This window comes from Acomys russatus, chromosome 15 (assembly GCF_903995435.1).
Source record: "Acomys russatus chromosome 15, mAcoRus1.1, whole genome shotgun sequence".
NCBI classification, from domain to species: domain Eukaryota; kingdom Metazoa; phylum Chordata; class Mammalia; order Rodentia; family Muridae; genus Acomys; species Acomys russatus.
Genome location: NC_067151.1, coordinates 67,058,972 through 67,076,493, shown reverse-complemented (window position 1 = coordinate 67,076,493; position 17,522 = coordinate 67,058,972). Strand labels below are relative to the sequence as shown.

The window sequence follows — 17,522 nt, the reverse complement described above, 5'->3', positions numbered from 1 at the left end:
TATTTAAAACTTGAATGTCCTGTATCCAGACGATGTTTATCTACTTAGAAGACACACCACCTCCTGCAGAGGCTTGGGTTTTGCCAGCTGAAACACTTCTTATTACAGACTCTGAGAGGATATATATAACAATACCAAGACCCAAAACAACTTTGGTTGTTGAGTTGCTGGTCTGCTGAAATCCTGCTGACTACACCAGGGGAATCACTCCCAGGAACTGAGTCTAAAAAGGTCTACTTCTCCTGTTCCCACTAACCTCTTTTCCCTCCTATCTAGGTGGGTTGGAAGGGGGGGGGGTATAAGCATTAAAGAACCCCAAATAAAGTAGGTTTGGAAAAGGTCACAGCCTACAGTAACGGGTATTCAGGTGAGCGCTGGCTCTACACAAAGCAAAAGATCACCAGGTAACCAACAACATCCCCTCCAGCCTTCAAGGCGAACATGCGCTGATTTCGTCCGTTGAAGAAGAGAAACCCCGGGTAGTTAACAACTGAATTCCCTGAGGGGTCTGTGAGCACATGGACCTTGTGCCCTCTACACAATGTTGTCATTGAAGCTAAACATTAGGTGTCGCACATTTTGAACAGGGCACATTCTCCAGTGACAGGTCCTGAGAGAGAAGACCAGGAGATGATAAGATCAGTTGGGAACTGGGAGGCCCTAAGGGAGCCGTGTCCTGTGCCGAGCAAGCTTACTAATTAGTGTGGCATCTTAAATACCATTTCCATAGGAGAAATGGGGCAGAGTCAGCAGCAACTATCAAGGGGACCAAGTCACCATCCCAGACAGAGCACACCATGGCCTCGGGACTGATAACTCCAGGATCTTTGAAATGACTAAGGTAACATCATCTTTTTTTTTATTTTTATTTTTTAATGTATACAGTATTCTGCCTGCAGGCCGAAAGAGGGCACCGGATCTCATTACAGATGGTTGTGAGCCACCATGCAATTGCTGGGAGTTGAACTCATGACCTCTGGAGGAGCAGCCATCTCTCCAGCCCAGGTAACGGCATCTCACTCTGGCTTCAGTTTGAGTTTGCACAGGTGGCTCTCAGGCCTCTACCGACCTCCCCACAACAGTCCCCTGGGCCTTGGCAGCATTCATCCCATCAGGCAAGAATGAAAACAGTCAAACTAAAGCCAATTAAGCTTTACTCACTATGCATAGGATTGAATCTCCAAAGCAGCATTTGAGAGTACAAAGTGGGTCAGCTTTTCAGGGCTCCTTTTACAGGAGGAGAAAAAAAAGTATAAACTAGGGGAGTTTTGTAACATAAGGATTACACAAGTAAATTTTACAGAAGCAGATAGCAGATTAGATTATTTGACAAGTCATCTTGGCAGAATGTCCCAAGGCCCCTTGACAGAACACCTTACCTTATTAAGGTAGAGTATGTGGAAGTCTAACTTGAATTTCATAGCAAATAGAAACAACTTATTCTGACCTAATAACAAAATGGCTTTTAACCCTAAAACGGACTCAGTCTGGTCCATAACCTTGACCATGGTCCAGGCATATTAGCCAAAATAACAAAATAACTTTTTAAAATGTCAAAAATAATTGACATGCTAGATCTAAAATAATTACTATGCTCTGCCATGAATGAGTATTTCAAGGCTTCATCTTCATCTAACTTTGATGTAAACTGTGGTCGGCCATTCAGTCTCCGGCAGGCTGGCCTGGATTCTGTGTCCTGCAGACTGGCCCAGGCACCGATTGCCTCAGGACAAGAACAGACAGACCTGAAGATCACTGGTCCCAAGGGCCTGTTTCTCACTCAGGGGTGACTAGAGCGCTTTGAGGCCAGGTCCTCAGTCTCACCGGGGGAGGCGGAAAATGAGCTTTCCACTGGGTATTACAGTTAGCTCTTTTAGAATGAGACTGCAGGTCACAGGGAGACTCGGGAGTCCCACAAGCCCGTGATGACACCCAGTGTGACAGCTCCTTGTTTGAGCTTTTGTGACAAGCAGAAGCAGGTGGATGTCGGAAGCCCACACTGGCAGGCAGGCCAGTGAGACACACGCCGGGCTGTGCTTCACCTGGGGTCACAGGCCCCAGTGGCTGCAAGCCCAGTTCTGCCATCGCTGCCTGACCACCAGGCATCCAGCGGCAGGTCCACCGAGAATAAGTGGAGTCTCCGACGATCATGGTGGAGGAACAGTGAGCAAGAGAGCGAACCTGAGAGTGAGCGCCTGAGCATGCCAGCCAGCCAGCCTGTATTGATAAACCTTGGGCAGTGGGGAGGGATCTTGAGGGTAAACGTGTCTGATTCACGAGGGCTAAGGGTGCCAGGCCAGGATACTTAATCTACATACAGTGTGCAGTGACACTGGGGTCCTATCACAAGAAGAAAATAGTACTTATTTATGCTAGGCAAGGACATCTAGCTATGATTAGAGGTCATTTGCTGGAGGCTAGCATCTCCTCAGCATAGGGTGCAGCACCAGATCAGGTGGCGTGAGAACGCCACTGAGGAAAAGAGCAGTTTCTTCTTACCTCGTCCCTCGAGGCTCCTGAACTCACCAGGGTGCCTCGGTTCCCAAATAAATCTGCCCTTTTTAATACTTTTAATCTGGCCTTGATTGGCTTGTTTCATCAGCAGAGATAACTCATCAATAAAGAGAATGAGTAGCTGGGTAGCCGGTGTCGGGATGGGGGTGGGCCTGTAAGCTGGAGGGAGTTTACCGTAGAAGAGGGAGCGAGAAAGGCTAGGATGCTATCATACACCTTGAAATGTGTAATAGGTTCTTGTCATTCTGAGGAAGCCAGGAGGCCAGCATGAGCTTTGGTATGCTGGTAGTTGCACAGGTAGCCATGTGCCCCTCCAACTAGAGGTAAGGGACTCAACTCCATTTGGCAGATGAGACCTGGCGTCACAAGTTCCCGAGGAACTCTGGCTTTTATCTAACTGTCAGAAATACTTCTATCATCCAGGCCCGAGCTCATTTCTGCATATTTGAACAGCTCAAAAACCATTCAGCCTTTGGTTGATAATAAAGGACATTGAAGTCTTTTGTGGCTGCTTCTCAGGTGGGGAGGGTTGTCCAGGAAGGCTGGGATGTGGGTCAAAGCCTAGGAGGCCGTGAGAGCTGCGGGCCCAAGGGAGACCAAAGAACAGCCTTGGAGTCAGCCCCTGAGGGCTGGAGTTTGTAAGCCAGTCCTTTCACGTTGGCTTTCAGCAAGTCCAAGGCTTGCTGGTTCTAGTAAGGTAGAACTAGCGAGGCACAAGGCATTTGCAACAGTTTGCAGGGCCATAGTTGATTCCCAAATAGTGTTTGTCAGCTGAGTGGAAATCTGCTGGGACCAAAGGTCAGGTTAATGTATCATGCATATGAGTGTTTTGTTTGCATGTATGTCTGTGCACCGTGTGGGTACCTGGTTCATGGAGGCCAAGAGAGAATTTGTTGGGTTCCCTATTATTGGAATTGTGTACGTTCATGAGCCAAGAGATGTAGGTGCCGGAATTAACACCAGTATTCTTGACTGCTGGCCATCTTCCCAGCCACAGTGTGCTGCTTTTTTTTTTTTTTTTTTAAACAGTAGATTCTAGCCTTGGCTGTCCTGTAACTGACTCTGTAAAGCAGGCTGGCCTTGAATTTAGAGATCTACCTGCTTCTGCCTCCCAAGTGCTGGGATTAAAGGGGTGTGCCACCACCACCCGGCTGTAAGGTATTGATAAGGAGGGCCCAGCCCATTGTGGTTGTGGCCATCCCTGGACTATAAGAAAGCAGGCTGAGTAAACCAGAGGAAGCAAGCTAGTGAGTACCACACCCTACGGCCTCTGTATCAGCTCCTGCCTCCAGGTCCCTGTCCTGTTTGAGGGCCTGTTCTGACTTCCGCAATTAATGTGGTTAGTTATATACAGATTATCTGTTATTGAAAACGTTGTAAGTTTTATTCTATTTTGTGTGGGGGGTGTTTTGCTGTGTGTCTATAAGTGCACCACATCTGTGGCTGGCGCTGTAGAGGTAGAAGGCAGCATTGGATTCCTTAGTCCCAAAGTTAAGGATAATTGTGTTTGAGGCACCATGTGGGTGGTGGATTCTCTTTAAGAGCAGCAAATGCTCTTAAGCACCAAGCCATCTTTCCAGCATCTGCTATTAAAAACTCTTAAATTCGAAAGCCAATCTAATGCCATTGTGACTTATTGTTTGTTAATGTTTTGTGCCAAGATTTTCATATATATGATAAAAGCCTGATTATCTAAGACTAGCGGGGGGGGGGGGGGGGGGGGGGGGGGGAGATGCACACACACACACGTGGTCAGTGTTGTCTCTTCAAAAATCACCTTTAGACTTCGTAGGTCATATTTATTATATCTTGGCTTTTCGATTCTGTTTTCAAGCCTGTCTTTATTACACTTTGAATTTCTATGAAATTGAGCAAAATATTGACTTTGCGGTGAATTGTGCTATTAAGTGTGCAGAGTTGTGTCCACACCTGCTCAACTCTTCTTTTTTGGAGCTTTGATCATTTTCTCACACAGAGGCTCTTTTTAAACACCTGGGGTTTTAAGATTTTTTTTTTTAATTGTATATGAGTGCTTTATCTGCAAAAGAAGATATCAGATCATATTATAGATGGTTTTGAGCCACCATGTGGGTGCTGGGAATTGAACTCAGGACCTCTGGAAGAGCAGGCAGCGCTCTTAACCATTGAGCCATCATTCCAGCCCCACACCTGGGGTTTTAATTAGCACACAAAGTAATAGGCTTCTGTCATAGTCTCACGCATGCTTTCTTTTCCACACTGGGCCTCACCCTCCCTCCACCAGCCCCTCTTGTCTTACATGCTTTCTGTCATTCTCTTCATCCCCTGCCCTTACTAGCCCCTACTTGGGCCAGCCCATAATATGTTTCTAGGGTTTTGGTTTTTTGAGACAGGGTTTCTCTGTGTAGCCCTGGCTGTCCTGGGTTTGCTTTGTAGACCAGGCTGGCCTCGACTCACAGCGATCCACCTGCCTTTGCCTCCCGAGTGCTGGGATTAAAGGCATGCGCCATCATGCTGGGATATTTCTAGTCTTATGACCTGTTTTAGTTAATAGTGCTGTGCCGGCTCCTTTCTGTGGTTCTGTCCCATCCTTTTGTTTTGTTTGGTTTGCGAAGGGTCCTGCTACGGAACCCAGGCTAGCCTCAAACTTACACTCTTCCAGCTTCAGCCTCTCCAGTGCTTGGATGCCTGACACACAGCCCAGCCAGCCTGTCCTTTTTCCAATTACTTCAGTCCCTGATTTACAGAGTCAGTTTTAACCTTTCTTCGTTTCTAATATAACAATGGGTTCCTTGTGGTGGAAGTTTTGGATTCCTTAACAACTCAGTTATGTTATGTAAATATGTGTTTGTTTTTAATCTCAAGTGTGGGATATGGGGCTGCCTTACTTTGTCCACTGCCTCACGAAGGCTCAGAGAGGAGCGTGATATTTGCCAGCTACAGATCGTTTTGTTCTGAAGACTCTGAAAATGCCGGAGCTGGGAGAGAGCTGGAGGTCTTCAAAGAAGAAAGCTGCTGCTGGTTTGTCCTTCTGCTGTGTTTGTTGTTTTCTGGGTGGCTGGATGCTGCATACCCTGACTACACAGATTGGATTGCCCCAAGGAATTAAATCTAAAGAGGTCTACGTCTACTTTCCCTCCTAACCTTCTTTCTCTCCTAATGCTGGGGGGTCGAAAGGGAGGAATAAGTATAAGAAGCCCCAATAAAGTAGACAAAAAGCATAAAGCATGCCTACATTCCCTTTTATCCCAATTATTGTTTTAGTTATATCCATCCTACAGTGTGTGTGTGTGTGTGTGTGTGATCTCTTGCCCTTTTATATAAATACTTGAAACTTTCTCACCCTTTTTGTTGTCTTTATATGTCCATCTCCTCTTCCCATTATTGAGAAGGTGACACACTGTCCTATGGTGCACCGTGGATGTTTTATGTAAGAGATAGCGGTGATAATCACCAGGAAGAAATGCTCAGAGAAGCATCCCTTCATTGTGTTCAAGTTCTAGACAGCGACAACAGAATTATCACCCAAAGTCCGGGGCCAAGGAGCCCTAGCGTAGATTTCTGTTGGTTTTGAGACAGTCTCATTCTGTCCAATCTGACTTCGAACTCTGTGCGTAGCTGAGGCTGGCCTTGAGCTTCTGCTCCTCCTGTCTCCTACTCCTGAGTCCCAGGGATTACAGGTGTGTACCACCATACCTGACTCAAGGTCTCCTTGATCCTTTATTTTAACCACGTGTATGTGTGCGGGCTTGTGCCTGTGAGTGCAGTGTGTACAGAGGCCAAGAGAGAGCGCCAAATCTCCCCAGGGTTGGAGTCACAGGTGGCTGGGAGCCATCTGCACTCTTGAGTATGTCTGCTGCGCAGTGCTTTTGCTTTTTAAGGGTTTTTATCTGGTCTGTGGGAAAGGCTGGACCTTAGGGTCTGACTCACTCCTTACTACCACAGCTCAGTTTCCCTTCCCCTAGTCCAGCCTCTGGAGTGGTACTTAGCAGGAAGTGAAAATGAATTCCAATGAAGAGTCACAGAAATAAAAGTCAGTCTGTCCGAGGAAGGCTGGAGCGCTAACATTTCTCACAAACTGCACGTTATCATTGTGTCTGTGTTGCATGGGACATAAATAAAAAAAAAAAAAAAAAAAACTCACAGAGAAGCTAAGCAGCTTCCTCACGGTCCAAAGTGAAAGCTGTCACATGGCTGCCTAACCCTGAGCGTGCTTCTCTCTGCACCACAGCTCAACAAGGCGGTTGCAGGCAACCAGCAGCTCTGTTACGCAGAGCAGAAGGGGCCCGGAATTCAGTCAAAGCTGGCTCTTCTCTGCGGGAAAAAGTCATCTTTTGCTGTAGGGATGGGAAGAGGGTCAAGAAATATGACATTTCTGTCTTCTTGGTGGCTTAGCGTTTGGTAAGGACAGTGGATGTTGCAAGTCTTCTGACTTTTCAGGAACTAGTACCGCCTCTTGTCCTCAAGTGGGGCCTCTCCTGTCACAGCTGTAATTTAAGACAACAAAGCTCGGTGGAGACTGAGATACACCTAGTGCTCCAGGCTGGGTCCCCAAGGTTTCTCTTCTCTATTTTTTCCAGGAAAATGCTAGGATACTGGTACAACATAATACACAGCTTATGTCAAAGTGGTGAAACACTTCTCTCTCTCTCTCTCTCTCTCTCTCTCTCTCTCTCTCTCTCTCTCTCTGTCTCTCTCTCTCTCTCTTTCTCTCTCTCTCTCTTTCTGTCTCTGTCTCTCTCTCTCTTTCTCTCTCTCTCTCCTCTCTCTCTCTCTCTCACCGGAGCCATAGTTATCTGAGAAGAGGAACCTCCAAATTGAGGGAAATACCTGCACCAGATTGCCTATAAGGAAGCCTTTAGGGCATTTTCTTGATTGATTGATTGGTTGGTTGGTTGGTTGATGTGGGAGGGCCTAGCGTCCTGTGGGCAGCGCCACCCTTGGCTGCGTGGTCTGGGATGGTATTAAGAAAGCAGGCAGGCAAGCGAGTAAGCGGCGTTCCTCCACGGAAGCTTCCGTTCCTGCCTCAGGGTCCCTGCCCTGGCGTCTTTTCTTGAAGGGCTGTAACTTTAAACTGAATTAAGCCCTTTGTTTTCCAAAAGCTGCTTTTGGTCACAGCACCACAAGGCAAGCTAAAGCGGTGTCCCCTGGCTGGAAGAAAGCGGGTAACTGTGTCTGTGGCCACAGCAGAGACGCGAGGCTTGTGCCGAAGCCTTGGATTTGTCTTTCTACCTTAGAGGCATTACTGTCAGTAACACACCCCAGATTTCTGTCTTCAGAGTCAACAACAGCTGCCAAACTAGAGGAAATCCGCGAGAGCAAGGGCTACCTGGACCCTTGCTCTCCACTTGGTTCAGCTCAGAAGCCACCCTTGGGGAAGCTATTTCCTGAATGTAAGACCTTTGACTCCGGGTGGTGGTGGCGCACGCCTTTAATCCCAGCCCTTGGGAGGCAGAGGCAGGCGGATTGCTGTGAGCCTGAGGCCAGCCTGGTCTACACAGAGTCCAGGACAGCCAAGGTTACACAGGGAAACCCTGTCTCGAAAAACCAAAAGAAGACCTTGGACATCCCTCTCCTTCAAGCCACTGTGTTTAAGGGTGATTTCTCTTTCATACTCAGACTCCCAATTTTCCCAGTCCCTCTTTCTCCTTTTTCTGTGGCTGAATAATTGTTATTTTATTTATTCAAGGCTTCTAAGATGAGTCCTAAGTGAGGGAACAGCCATTCCAATCCTCTCTGTCCCTCACCAGACCTGGGTAAAAGCCCAGCGTTTAATGTAGTGGGTGCAAACATGTTTTTGTTTTGATCCCAAGTGTGGGATGGGGAACAGACTTGTGAGAGAGCAGGTGATGTTTATCCACTTAGAAGTCGAACCACTTTATAGGAGGGCTTGGTCGTTGCTAGCTGAAAAATATCCTAGTACAGGCTCTGAGAGGATATATATACACCCAAAACAAGAGGCGGGGCTTTTTGGGTCTTGGTATTGTTTGGCTGTTCATTGCTCCACTTCCAGACGTTCCTAGAGAGACCAGCTCCAGAGAACGCTACAGGGCAGCTCTGGGCTTTTGCTGCTGTTCCAGGTTCCAGCAGCAACTTTGGTGGAATTGCTGGTCTGCTGAAATCCTGCCGACTACACCAGAGGAATCGCTCCCAGGAACTGAGTCCAAAAAGGTCCACTTCTCCTGTTCCTATAAACCTCTTTTCTCTCCTATCTAGGGTAGGTGGGTTGGAAGGGAGGTGTAGCATTAAAGAACCCCAAATAAAGTAGATTTGGAAAAGTTGGAGCCTAGAGTTTACCAAACAAACAACAAAAACAATCTCCATGGGTTGTTCAGAAGAAACAGCGCAGACAATAGGAAAAGGCATTTGCTCCAGTCACTCAACCCAATCCCGTTTCCCCGTTTCCCCAGCCAGCTCGTTTTCACGAATTTCTCCATGGTGTGGTTCAAGAGAGCCTCTTGTTCAGCATACGAACTCTTTTGCTGTGTTTGCACAGAGCCCGGGCCCCTCCACCGTGTGTGTGTGAGCTGTGCATTTGTCACCCTCTGATCACATTTCACGCCTGTATTGGGGTCTAAGCATTCACAGAGGAAGAGTCACTGTCCTGGTTTATCTGTGTCTTGCATCCGAAGCAGGCAACATCATCGTTATGCCTGGTGATGGACCTGAGAGAAAGCGCATAACTGGTTAGCAGTGCTTCCCCCAGTCCTTGTCAATCCACAGGGCAATTTGGAGCCAAACTCAGAAATATATGGGGTACTTGGCAGTTTCTGGTTAAAGTACCCCTTGTGTGCAAATATTTACTTAATTATTTGAAAACACGGCCACTAGATTCAAATACATTAAGTGTGATTTTGATTCTATTTTTATATTTTTACTTATTTATGTATTATTGCTTTTTAATGTGCTCTGTTGTACACCTGCATGCCACAAGAGGGCATCATATCCCTTTATAGATAGTCGTGAGCTGTCATGCAGTTTCTGGGAATTGAACTCAAAATCTCTGGAAGAGTAGCTGCTGCTCTTAACCACTGAGCCATCTCACCAGCCTTTGATTCTATTATTTTAATAGGAACAATTAACTCAAAACCAAACACAAATAAAACATACAGACCAGATTAACTTCATGTAAGCAATAAACAAAAATTAAATATGCAGAGAGATTTCTAATATTTACCAAAGAGAAAGAAGAGACTTTGTGCAGAAATGGTCAGTGGGAGAGAGATTAGGAGGACTCTGTGTCACACGTACATTTGATATTACACTTATGTGATTACCATTTTCCTTTTCCCTACGACTTTCCTCAAGTAGACACTCGCTTCTGAGAGCCCTGAGGTGGTGATTGTGCTCAGCAGACTGAGACTCACAGAAATTGTGGTCTTGTCATTGCTTTGCCCTTGTTGGAAAGCACATTATTCAGAGCTCACATAAGCATGACTCAGGCCTGTAACCCCAGCACTTGGGAGATGGAAGCGGAGGATCAGGAGTTCAGGGCCAGCCTGGCCTCTGTTTCAAGAAACAAACGTCAAACATATACGTGTGTGTGTGTGTGTGTGTGTGTGTGTGTGTGTGTGTGTGTTTTAACATACATATCTTATTCAGGGAGGGGGGAATGAGTGAAAATCAGCACACTAAAGACAAAGGACTCATCCCAAAACTGGTGTAAAAGCTCTCAGTATTAATTGAGCAATCATGTGAGAATGGTAGGTACTAAAAGTGAACTGTTGGTATGGACATAATATAGATATGTGAGAGGAAGTGGACACACTACAGATATGTCAAAGAAAGTCCCAGGGCCCTCATCCATGAATAGAGGAGACTATTCTAAGACCTAGGAACAGAAACTGGCCGAACCCAGAAACTGAAAAAAAGACTAAATCTCTAGGACTTCAGCTACTGTCAATTTTAACATATCTGCGCAACCCGTTTATTCATTCATGTGGTGACCGGCTACAACCACATCCAGTGTTCTAGGCCCTGAAGGGACAGTGGCAAAGGAGATTTCTGTCTTTGTACTTTTGTGAAACTTGCTCTCTAATGCTAAAATAATTAACACATAAGCATGTAAATTCGTAAAGTTGAAGTAAAGACACCGTGACGGTCTGAGTTAGAATGGTCTCCATAGGCTCATGTATTTGCATGCTTGGGGACTGGCACTGTTTGAAAGGATTGGGAGGCATGGTCTTGTTGCAGGAAGTGTGTCACAGGAGGCATGCTTTGGGGTTTCAAAGGCCCAAGCCAGGCCCACTGTCCCTCTCTCTTCCTGCTGCCTGCAGATCTGGATGTAGAACTCTCAGCTCCTTCACGAGCACCATGTCTGTTGCCTGCTGCCATGCTTCCCACCGTGCTGATAATAGACTAAACCTCTGAAAGCCAGCTCCAATTAAATGCTTTTCTTTATAAGAGTTGCTGTGAGCTGGGCGTGGTGGTGCACGCCTTTAATCCCAGCACTTGGGAGGCAGAGGCAGGTGGATTGCTGTGAGTTCAAGGCCAGCCCGGTCTACAAAAGCGTGTCTAGGACAGCCAAGGTACACAGAGAAACCCTGTCTCGAAAATAAAATAAGAGTTGCTGTGGAGGCGGGTGTTGTGGCAGACGCCTATAATCCCACTACTCTAGAAGGCAGAGGCAGGTGAATGGAAGTGAGTTTGAGGCCAGCCTGGTCTACAAAGTGAGCCCAGGACAGCCAAGGCTACACAGAGAAACCCTGTCTGGGGGTGGGGAATTGCTGTGGTCATGGTGTCTCTTCACAGCAATAGAACATTGACTAACATAGACGCCAGTACACTATAACAGAAACAAGAAGGCGTGTATAGCAAACAGAAATCCAAACTTAGCCAGAAACGAGGAAGCTGTAAAGCAAGACAATTAAATACTTCAAACTGAGAAAACGGAAATTGCTGGAGAGCAGGTTGAAAAGAATGGAAAAGAGTCAATACTTTCATACATGATAAATATAAATTAGTTAGTTAGGGGGTAAGAGGCAAAAAAAAGAAACAAATTGGTAAAAACCTTTCTAGGGTAAAGTAATTAAATACTATATTGTGAAGTTTAAAGTTTGCTTGTTAGGTTAACATATTAAATTGAGATACATTTTTTACCTAAAATATGAACTTGAAAACAAACCCAAAGAAGCTATCATATAGGCAGTTAGCAACTGCTAGGGAAAAATGTTCACAAGAGGCCACTCCTCCCCTGAGGCTTTGCATGCAGTCAATGGAGGATGGGCATTTTCTTCAAAGGTAGAGTCATTGGCAAGTTGCTCTTATAACTAACTTTTCACCTTTGCTACTGAAGGTGCGTGCATTCACACACACACACACACACACACACACACACACACACCACACCACACACAGCAAAGCAAAAATGGTCTCGTACAGAAAGATAGAACCACAGGATGAAGTGAGGGGGAAGATAGAAGCAAATCCATGTGGGTAAATCTAAATTGGTATTACGTCTTAGCTAGTTAGGGTTGTGACTACTGAAACACCCCATGATCAAGAGCAAGTTGGGAGGAAAGGGTTTATTTGGCTTATATTTCCACAACACTGTCCATCACTGAAAGTCAGGACAGGAACTCAAAGAGGGCAGGAACCTGGAGGCAGGAGCTGATGCAGAGGCCATGGAGGGGTGCTGTTTAGTGCCTTGCGATTCATGGCTTGCTCAGCCTGCTTTCTTACAGAACCCAGGACCACCAGCCCAGGGGTGGCCTCACCCTTAATGGACTGGGCCCTCCCCATCAACCACTAATTAAGAAAATGTCCCACACCTACAGCCTGATTTTGGGAGGCATTTTCTTAATTGAGGTTGCCTCCTCTCCCATGACTCTAGCTTGTGTCAAGTTGACATAAAACTACCCACCACTTATAAACTATATAAAAACACATGAATAATTTTCTGGTGCCTGTTAGCTTCTCATCGCTGTGACAAAATCATCCTGAGATAAGCAACTTGTAAGTGGAATAGCTTATCTAGGCTCATGGTTTCAGCGGTTCCACCTGTTGTCACTTAGCCTTGCTGCTCTGGCTCTGTAGCAGCGCTGAGTGGGCAGATGGAGGGGGCTGTTTACTTCATGGTTTCAGAGGAGAAAAGAAGCAGAGAGGCTAGGACCCCAGCATCCCAGTCAAGGACACACTCCCTAGCCTAGGACCCCATCATCTCCATCAAGGACACACTCCCTAGCCTAGGACCCCATCATCTCCATCAAGGACACACTCCCTAGGCTAGGACCCCAGCATCTCCATCAAGGACACACTCCCTAGGCTAGGACCCCAGCATCTCCATCAAGGACACACTCCCGAGGCTGGGGCCCCAGCATCTTCATCAAGGACACACTCCCTAGCCTAGGACCCCAGCATCTCCATCAAGGACACACTCCCTAGGCTAGGACCCCAGCATCTCCATCAAGGACACACTTTCTAGGCTAGGACCCCAGCATCTCCATCAAGGACACACTCCCTGGCCTAGGACCCCAGCATCTCCATCAAGGACACACTCCCTAGCCTAGGGCCCCAGCATCTCCATCAAGGACACACTCCCTAGGCTAGGACCCCAGCATCTCCATCAAGGACACACTCCCTACGCTAGGACCCCAGCATCTCCATCAAGGACACACTCCCTAGGCTGGGACCACAGCATCTCCATCAAGGACACACTCCCTAGCCTAGGACCCCAGTATCTCCATCAAGGACGCACTCCCTAGGCTAGGACCCCAGCATCTCCATCAAGGACACACTCCCTAGCCTAGGACCCCAGTATCTCCATCAAGGACGCACTCCCTAGGCTGGGACCCCAGCATCCCAGTCAAGGACACACTCCCTAGGCTGGGACCCCAGCATCCCAGTCAAGGACACACTCCCTACGCTAGGACCCCAGCATCCCAGTCAAGGACACACTCCCTAGGCTGGGGCCCCAGCATCTCCATCAAGGACACACTCCCTAGCCTAGGACCCCAGTATCTCCATCAAGGACACACTCCCTAGGCTAGGACCCCAGCATCTCCATCAAGGACACACTCCCTAGGCTGGGACCCCAGCATCCCAGTCAAGGACACACTCCCTAGGGAAGGTTCCACCAGCAAAGCCACAGGCTGGGGACCAAGTCCTTAACACATAAGCTTTGGGAAGGTATTCAAAACCAAAAGTATGGAGGGCTAAAAATATTTAGATGTATGCTAAGAAAAAAAAAATAATAACAGCATATATGCAGAATGAGACTAGCTGGGATAATAGTAATACACAACTGTTACTTTGTCTGTGATAAGAATAAGAGCATAACTATAAGCATAAGAAATTATGGGTTAAAGGGCTGGAGAGATGGCTTAGCGGTTAAGAGCACTGTCTGCTCTTCCAGAGGTCCTGAATTCAATCCCCAGCAACCACATGGTGGCTCACAACCAACAACCAATGAGATCTTGTGCCCTCTTCTGGCCTGCAGGCACACATGCAGGTAGAACACTGTGTACATAATAAATAAATAAATCTTAAAAAAAAAAAAAAAAAAATTAAAAAAAAAAAAAAGAAATTATGGGTTAGCTGGGGCGTGGTGGGGCACACCTTTGATCTCAGCACTTGGGAGGCAGCAGGCAGATCTCTGTGAGTTCCAGGAGTCCAGGACAGCCAAGGCTACACAGAGAAACCATGTCTCAAAAAACCAAAACAAAAAACAAACTAAAAAGAACCAATCCAAAACTGGTGAAGGGTTATTAATGTTTAATACTGAACTGTTGTTTTAGTGAAATCAGCAGTTACTCTATACCCAAGTAACCACAGAGCAGAATCTACCTAGTTAGCTGATAGAAGAATGCTGCACCTTAATTACTCCATCCTAAACCTCCATGCAAGCGTAGTTTCTTCCCATTCTGATTTTCCACTTAACACATTCACATCATCTCCTAGGCCCAGTTCATTTCTCCTCGTGTTTCCTGATCTCTTCTCCTGGCTCCATCCTCTCCTCCCTGCTCTTCCTCCTCCCATCAATGGATCAGGATGTCCCATCCTATTCTCTGTTACTGCTCAGCATTGCCTAGTTTGTTTTTATTGACAGCACAGAGAACAAATGGCGACATGTTTACACTAATTTGAGACAGGGGATATTTAGAATAAACATCACAATGCAATGTCCAGATTGGTCCAGAGAGTCGGGTTGGAGAAACCAACATTTGAATGAACAAGGGTAAACCATGCACAGAGTCTTCAAGAGCATTGTGCCAACACAGAAGAGAAAAGGCGTAAAAAGAAATAGAAACAGAGCAAGGACAAATAGAAAAGAGTAAAAATAATGTATCTTAGAAATTATTAGATAATTCATCACGTAAATAAAAATTATTAGACTCATTTTATTATGTGTCTGTTTTACACTCTGTGTGTGTGTGGATGCCAGAGGACAACCTTGGGCGCTGTCCCTGTGATTCTGAGACAGGGTCTCTCACTAACTGGGGGCTCTCCTTCCACTACCTCCCTCTATAACTGACTTTTTCATGTGGATTCTGGGAATCAAACCCAAGTTCTTAATGCTTGTGAGGTGGACAGTTTACTGAGCCATCCCCAGCCCCAGGTAAACTAGATTTAAGAAATATCTCTTTGCTATACTCAGGGTTACATGGTCCCAGTTACATCATCAGAAGGTAACAAAAACAAAGTGACAGAAGGTGCTCACTTTATTTTTTTGTTTTGGTTTTTCTAAACAGGGTCTCTCTGTGTAGCCTTGGCTGTCCTGGACTTGCTTTGTAGACCAGGCTGGCGTTGAACTCACAGCGATCCATCTGCCTCTGCCTCCCGAGTGCTGGAATTAAAGGCGTGCGCCACCACACCCAGCTATCATTTATGACTTCTTTATGCCAACTGCCTCCCTCTCTACTGAACCAAGAATATCCAGCGATACCCAAACCTTTAAGAGGCAGTCCCTAGTGACAGGTCTTCAGGTCATCGGGGGCGTGCCTTTCAGTGGGATACGGGGACCCCAGCTGCTTTCTCTTTTTCTCTTCCTGGTTATGTCCTAGAAGATTTTGTTGCATGGATGCACAGGCTATGGTATCTGTCCTCACCACAGGCCCAAAACCAACCGAGCCAATATGGTCAAAATGTCTGTAATGGTTACTTTTGGCTTTGGTTTTGGTTTGTTGTTGGTTTGGTTTGGCTTTTGTCAATTTGACCCAAGTTAGAGTTATTTGGGAAGAGAAAACCTCAGCTGAGAAAGTTCCACCATAGTATTGTCTGTAGGCAAATCTGTGGGGCATTTTCTTGGTTGATGTTGGAGGGCCCAGCCACCCCTGGGCAGGTGGCCCTAGATTATATAAGACAGAGCAAACTAGTCAGCAATAGCCCTCCATAGTCTCTGCTTCTGGCCCTGCCTCCAGCTTCCTTCCTCACGCCTCTTCATGAAGGACTGTAAGCTGAAAATAAAATAAACCCCTTTCTCCCCAGGCTGCTTTGAGTCATGGTGCTCATCATAGTAAGAGAAACCTAAGACAACTTATAAAAATATGAGTTAAAATAACATTGTTTCCATGTGTTCCTTTTTTCTGTGGTGTTTGTTACAGGGTTTGAAGCTGTGTAACACAAGCTGGAACCAATAGATGGAGTTTTGTTTTGTTGTGACTGTAGATGTATCCAGATTTATCTTGCAAAATGGTCCCTCAAGATACAATGTTGCAAATGGACCAGCGTAGGCAAGACTTGCCACAGGAAAGCCAGTTTCTGAGCCATTTATATTTAATAGGTATAAGAAATAATATATGGAGCAGTACAGTTGATGATGGGGCAGTGGGTCTGTAGAGTCCAGTAAATCTAAACAATTATAGACACAAATTATAGTATTGAGATTGGGAGTGTTTAATCTGAGGAAAATGGCAAATTTTGGGTCAGGCAATAAAATGAGTGTTAATGAGGGCACAAGGACCACGGACAAGGCAGGGATGGGACAGGTTTCAGTGCATTGCTCATAGGGAGCTCCCTGTGCTGACGTGGAGGGTGGCACGGGATGGGAACGGTGGATTCGCTGGTGTGTGGTATTGCAGAATTTGTTGCTGCAAAACGCATCTGAAGCTTCCTGTAAGTTTAGGAGTTGAGAGTAAGAAGTGCAAGTTCGTCAGCTATAAATGCAGCTCAGTCTATGGACGTGGCCCTTAGAAAGTGTGAAAGTGTGTTGGCCGACGAGATCTGTGTCTTAGGGGGTGGGCAAATGGCAGCTAGAACCAGTCACTCTGCAAGGTCAGTCTGGAGGTGGAGGGTTGTTGCTTTGCTTTGCTTTGCTTTGCTTGCAAGAGCTCGGGTCTGAGATTCAGTGTGATCCTGAGTTCAGGACTGTTGCCCTGACTTGCCAGTAATACAAGCACATTTATTCAGGGTGGCTCTTGTCTTTAAAAAGTTGTAAGGACTCCTGAACCCAGTCTGTGGCCACTGTTCCCTTCAGTTTACTTCCCTCCTGGAGGATTCCGGAAACAGAGCTCTCGTCAAAAGGAAAAATAGAGGAAAGACACATACTGTGGTTACAGTAATTGAGAAAATGACCCGACTCATAGATATCACGTAACATGACAAAAACTAATTCCTCAAACCGAAATTCGGTTATGTCTGTCTTGATTCTGCCCCTATATTTCCTTTAATTTTAATTCCTCTTAGTACTTTCTTGCTTAGACTTCTACCTCGGTCACCCGCAGACTGGTCCCCTCATAAACACGGAGACAAACGCCGAGACAACCCTTTGAAGCTAAAGATTGAAGACAGGCGATCAGAAATAAGAGGTTCGTGCAGCCTGAAGGAGCCGTTTTCCGGGTTGAGCGGGGTGGGGGGGCGGGGGGGGGGGGTGGGGTGGGTGTCAGGTGAATCAGGCGCTTGTGGTTCCCTCCAGCGGAGCGTCTGGTTTGGAAGCGATACCTAACCATTAAGACCAAAGCAAAACACACATCTTGTTAAAGAAATTGGGTCTTCCTACCCTTCAAAGAGGACACATAGGGAGCATTGGTGGTTCAGTGGTAGAATTCTCGCCTCCCACGCGGGAGACCCGGGTTCGATTCCCGGCCAATGCA

General features: G+C 46.5%; 1 non-coding gene across 1 annotated transcript; it reads left to right on the top strand.

Annotated features, from left to right (window-relative positions):
• Positions 1-17,451: 17,451 nt before the first annotated feature.
• Trnag-ccc (transfer RNA glycine (anticodon CCC)) lies at positions 17,452-17,522 on the top strand. Its single transcript has one exon. It is a non-coding gene; the product is annotated as a tRNA-Gly (tRNA).